Source organism: Phacochoerus africanus, chromosome 1, assembly GCF_016906955.1.
Source record: "Phacochoerus africanus isolate WHEZ1 chromosome 1, ROS_Pafr_v1, whole genome shotgun sequence".
NCBI lineage: Eukaryota > Metazoa > Chordata > Mammalia > Artiodactyla > Suidae > Phacochoerus > Phacochoerus africanus.
Window position 1 is genome coordinate 181160207 of NC_062544.1, and position 6000 is coordinate 181166206.

A 6000-nucleotide genomic window follows, 5' to 3' on the forward strand; every position below is an offset into this window, starting at 1 on the left:
ATCAAAAGTATTCAAAAAAATTCCAGAAGTTCCAAAAAAGCTAAACTTGAATTTGCCACGTGTGCTAGCAACTATTTACATATCATTTACATTGTATTTACAACTATTTACATAACATTTACATTATATTAGGTATTATAAATAACCTAGAGATGATTTAAAGTATAAGAAGGATGTGTATGGATTATATGCAAATACTATGCCATCTTATATAAGAGACTTGAAGGGATTTCGTATCTGAGAGTATCCTGGACACAATCCCCTGTGGATATCAAGGATGACTATATTTTATAGATTTCTGGGATTGTGGCATGTAGGATCTTTTTTTTCCCCTGCCTTTTGTTTTTTTTAGGGCGGCATATGGCTAAGGGTTGAATCAGAGCTACAGCTGCCAGCCTACACCATTGCCACAACGCCAGATCTAAGCCTCATCTTCGACCTACACCACAGCTCACGGCAACACTGACTGGATCCTTAACCCACTGAGCAAGGCTAGGGATCAAACCTGCATTCTTATGGATCCTAGTCTGGTTGTTACCACTGAGCCACAATGGGGACTCTGAGAATCTCCAGGCTGAGAATGAGAAGGAGCAGCCAAAGGCAATAGGACCTAACAAGGAAAATTCAGTTGCAATTTTCTTTTTACTTCTGCTGTATCTGCACCTATATCCAACCAAAAAAAGCATGCACTCTTTATAATTTGCAATACATGTTAGAATTTTAAGCAGGGTTTTTTTTTTTTTTTTTTTAAGGTTAAGTGGACTTTGGGGCTTAAGTCTGTATCACTTATATAGCAATTTACAAAGCTCTTTTCACAACACTGTAAAATGAGTGTTACCATCTCATTTTTCAGAGACGGATACAGCCCAGGTACAGGCAGACCTGGAACCCAGACTGAGGCTCAACTCCAGATGCTGTGCTCCTTCTTCAGAACACAGTGTCTGTTGAAAAGCTCACAGTTTCTTGAGATTCCTGGGCAGGGAGCAAAGAGTACAACAAAACTGGACACACCTCTGCTGTCAGTGGTGGGCAGTCTGAGGGAAGAGGCAATAGGTAATGGGGTCCAGAGAAGCTAGGAAAACCAGAGCAAAGGAGAGATGACACAAGTTAAGTAGAAGAGCATCAAGGCTGACTTGAAAGCTAGGCTGCCTGTCTGTTTTGTTATAAAAAGTTTTAACTCATTGGAGGAAGAGGATAAGACAAGCTGCCCTAATTAACATTTCTTCCCACTGTTGCCTTAGGTTAGGAATACTATAGAACTTTGTCATTCTTGTCTATCAAGTTAAGTCACTGTTTCCCTTGCCCTTAGTTATCTGAGTGTATTTCATTTATTCATTCCATATGCTCGTTCTGTGTTAGAGGCTGGAGATGCCTGGCCAGCAAGTTGCTAACACAATGCAGAGTTCATGACTCCAAGTTTCAGACTGAACATTATGAGAAAGGCCCATCTGGAAAAGATGGAAGGAGATCCCCCAGCTCAAATGTTTGCAAACTTGTGGCCAGCACTCATGACAGGGAGCTGAGTCTGTGCTCTCAGAATGTGTGGATGTGCAATAAAAACACACATTATGTCAATTATATCAGTTTAGAGAATGAAACTATTTAACCCTGAGATAAGAGTTGATTACACTTTTTTTTTTCTTAGCAAGTGGGTAACTCCATCCTCAAAAACGAAGTGTTAGCAAAATATAGCTCTAGGTAAGAGACATGGTTGGAGCCCTCACTGTCATGCTGGTAGCGAGTGGCGGCAGACTTGTGAAATGTCTAATAGGCGCAGTGCTTCATTAATTCTAATTTAAAAGAGCTCACTCAAAGTGCACTGCTTGAGAGGTTAGCAGAAATCTATGTTCTGGTCCAGGAGTGGGCAAACTTTTTTTTTTAATAAAAGCCCAGATGGCAAAATATTTTCTCTGTGGGCCCCATGGTCTCTATCCCAGCCACTTGACCCTACTTTTGTAGTGAAAATGGAGCCAAAGACATTATTAAGCATATAGGTGTGGCTGTGTGCCAATAAAACTATGTTTGTGCTAGCGCCATGAAATGGCATAACTTAGAACAACAACAAAACCTCCTAGGATCGCTATTCTCTGTTTCCTCATTATTCCTAAGGGTTGTGCTACTGAAAAGTGGATCCTCGTGGTGGTAACACGTTCTCTACATGAAATTGTTCCCGGAGGGTAGCAAGGCTAAGAAGTATTAATCTAGGCTATAGATACTATAGGGGACAACAAAAGGCTTGGGCTTCCTGGCTAACCACCTGTGTCAGGGTCAGACATATACAGAATGGAAAACATAATCTATTCTAGCTTCCTGGTTCTTATTACTTAATTTCTCAAAGTTGCAAGGGGTACAATTATCTCCCTAGCCAAATTCTCCATCCTGCAACCTCTCAGGCACCCCCTGAAACACACACACACCACAGATTGCTCTGTGGTTTCACTGCCCCCTCACTGAGATGTGACTCCCCAACAAGTCACTTCTAGTTCATACACTCACTTTCTCTTCTCCTCTAATTCAGTATGTGCCAAAAACTCTGGGCCAAAAGCAAATCAATACTTAAAATATACAACTTTTTACTAAATCAAAATCATCTCTCAGAATCCCTAAAGAGATATTTGCCAAAGAGTCTGCTGTTACATGAACTGCAACTTTTGAATTTATCTGTTGAGCCAGGTCACTTACATCCTGGTTGACCCTCGAGTTTTGACCTCATTCATGAAGCTGTACAGCATGATTATCTACCACACAGTGAGGAGGGCTGAGCAATGACGGCTGTTAGAACTTTAACAGAAAAGCATATTTAGCCTGGACATTACACAGTTGCAAAATGGATAAAGGCATTTCCTAAAATGGGATTCTACCTGTATCATTCAGTGGTGGACAGAACAGAGCTAGATACTGGGCACAGAGAGAAGGTGAATCATTTGAAAGGGAAGGACAAACGGGAAAAGTATCCACTAGAGTATTTTCTTAGAAATAAAGAGAGTTGAGTCTGATCTTGAGTTGAACATGACCACTAAATTTAGTGTATATAGTTAAGCGTTCCTGAGATACCATGGTATTTTAATGACGATTCAATTTTTTAAATATATACATATAATCCAAAATGGTTTAATTGAGCTTAATTCTTACAAATCCTTTAGGGCAAAAAATATACTAGAATATACAAGAAAATTTGCAGTTGTGTTAAATAATCCTTAAAATCCTGTAAAAGAGACTATTATAGTCAATTTTAACAAATAAGGATTATGTCTTGGTTAAAATAAGATGAACTTACGTACAAAATCTCAGATGAGACTAAAGCACTAGCTGAAGTTTTTTGTTTTCCATATTCCATGTTTTAATGAACAGATTTGCTGTGAACTAATAAACAGAAGAACAGAAAAAGAATATATCTCAGTCATAACAACACTGGGCATGATGACATCTAAAACCAACATTCTATACCTAGCTAGAGGAGCTATGTATCAATATTCTTTTCATTTCTGGAAAAGCTGTGATCCTCTCTTCTTCCTGACTCTCAAATAACTTCATGCATCTCATCTGGAATTATGTTTGGCCATTGTCTTGATACAGGCCTTATTATCAAGGCTAGAATGATCCAGTGGCCATTCATTTGAATGAACCTTCTGGTCTAGGATTAAAAAAAAAAAAAATTTAGATTCTTATCTCTAAATAGTAAATAATTCCTTTCTCTACACTGATACAGGTTCAATGTGTTCTTTTATCAAGCATCAACCAACTGCATTCAGAGAGCACAAAATCAGCTCCCTACCTCTTTCCAAGCTGCCTGGGGAAAGCTAAAACACAAAGCCGTTACCATTTCAAGACTACAAACTCAAATCTTCCTTACCTCTGAAAACAGAAAGGGGGGGCAGGATTCGGTTAATTTGTTCTTTGTTGGTAGCTCTACCTAAGGAAGCAGCCACCTCCTAAATGCTGGTACTATGTGTTTTGCTGGTACTATCTGTTTTCTTCTGAAAGAAAACCATCTCTGCATTGCAAATCTCCCTGCTAGAACATCAGTGAGGAGTGTTAAGACAAGGAATATAGAATGCCACTCGTGCTTCTTGTGCTTCTTGCTGGCATTATTCCTCGCAGCTTGGAAAAATGAAGCTCCATTCATTGCATCTTTAAGATTTCCTTTAAAATGCCTTGTATGCTCATCAAGAGCATCTCTTATACATCATGTAGCCCTAGCCCCTTGGGCTTTCCTCCTCACTCTGCCCAATTCGCCCATTTTGCTCCTCAGGTCCATAAACCTCCCAATCCCTCCCCAGGAGGAAGAACCCTCCCATAATCTGACTCCTGGGGCCCTTCCCCAGCGCTTCGGGGAAAGCGTTCTCCCCAGGCCTGCTGGGGAATCCTACAGCGAAACACTGTCCCCACCTCTACCCCGCCATCCCGGCCAAAACGCCTCCAGGCAGCTCCCTTAATCTGTCGCCGCCAGAGCGGCCCGGAGCAAGGGGAAGGCGCGGGCTGCTCCCTGGGGCAAAGCAAAGCGGACAGCGTGCTCCTGGCAGCCGCGGCCTGGCTCCGTCACGCACCCAGGCGCTCCTCCGTGTCGCCCACGGTCCTGCCAGGCCCCATCAAGCCCTCACCGGATGAAGGAGGTGATCGTCGCTGAAGCCCGAGCCCCAGGGCGCGAGCCCTCGCGGCGCAACACGGGCCGAGCTACTGGAGAGGACTGGAGGAGTGGGCGGCGCCGCCTGGCCCGCCTCCCGGCCCAGCCGCCCCGGAGGCGGGCGCGTCCTGGGAGAAACAGGTCCCAGGGTTACGTCCGCCACCCAGCCTGGCGGGGGTCCCCAAGGTCTCTGCGCTGTCCTTTGCCCACACTCACCTCCGAGCACCGCGCGTTTCCTGCTCAGACTTCGGCGGGCGGCCGATGCTCCCGCCCCGCGCGCTCACGCAGCCTCCTCGCAGCCTCACGCAGGCCGGGCGCGCGCAAACCACGCGTCGGGGCCTGGGAGCCCCTTGCTCGCTCGCTCACACGCTCGCAGGCGTAGACCCTGAGTCCCTCGGGAGGGTGCCTAGCTCCGCCCGCCCTTCTGCGCGCCATGTGACTCCTCGCCACCACCTTGCATTCCAAGCTTCAGGGTAGTAGGTAGGCATTTTACATGTGAGCCACGTAGTGGCTGACCGCGGGAAGGGTTTCTTTGCCTTGCTAGTCCTGTATTCAAGTTGTGTAAATGCCCGGCCTCGAGGCAGCCCTGGAGGGATCTACTTACTGAAATCCTAACTGAGCTAGGAAGGGAAGTAGAAACCTTGGGAAGTTCTTTGCTCTCGAAGGAAACAGGCGTGTTCCCCTTCTAGAATCAATGGAAAATGGAGGGTGGGGATACGTCGGGGTTACAGTGGTCTGGGGAACCAGCAGGAATCCTGGGAGTCGCACTTTGGCCTGAAGAATTCAAAGGTCTGTCCCACTCTGAGTGGTCACCAACTTTTGCTCCTTGGGAAGACTGGAGACGCTTGTAGGCGTGGGAGCTGGGTGTTGCTGTGTGGGTTCTGGTTGTACCGGTCTCTGGGTGGCGGTTGTTGAATTAATCCAAATAATATTACTTCTCCTTACTTTGGCGTCCCTGAAATAGTGCCATCTGAAAACTGATTCTCTTGTCTGTGGCACAGTGAACAGTTTGGTGGCAGCATCACGGTGTGGTGTGACGTGTTGAAAGAATAGTTCAGTCAACACTCATATACATTCCTCCAAGAATGAATAAGATTAACTTTATAACGTTTTGCTATAACTGCTTTCATTCTCTTCTTCCTAAAGACAATGACATTCTCCTATAAGAAACTAAATTACTATAAGAAACAGTTGTTTGATATCACTTCATATCTAGCCCACATGCAAATTTCTCCAGTTGTCAAAGAAAGTCTTTTATATTGGTCTGTAGAAAGATAGTCCAATGACGATTCATGTATTGCTTTTGTTGTTATGTTTGTCTCTTTTAATTAAGAACAGTTCTCCACCTGTTTTATTTTCATGGTATTAACTTTTTG

General features: G+C 44.3%; 1 protein-coding gene across 14 annotated transcripts in view; it reads right to left on the reverse strand.

Annotated features, from left to right (window-relative positions):
* The window catches only part of B3GALNT1 (beta-1,3-N-acetylgalactosaminyltransferase 1 (globoside blood group)), a 35085-nt gene extending 30111 nt beyond the window's left edge, over nt 1-4974 (reverse strand). For 5 of the 14 annotated variants that reach the window (XM_047785772.1, XM_047785748.1, XM_047785755.1 and 2 more), the window contains exons 1-2: nt 4841-4955; nt 3282-3363 (exon numbers count right to left, since the gene is read on the reverse strand). The gene's annotated coding sequence lies outside the window, so the exon portion shown is untranslated. Of the gene's footprint in view, nt 1-3277; nt 3364-4547; nt 4568-4601; nt 4684-4840 lie in introns of those variants that run through there. The other 9 variants (XM_047785783.1, XM_047785746.1, XM_047785795.1 and 6 more) reach the window with 6 other exon arrangements.
* Between the last annotated feature and the right edge of the window lie 1026 nt (nt 4975-6000).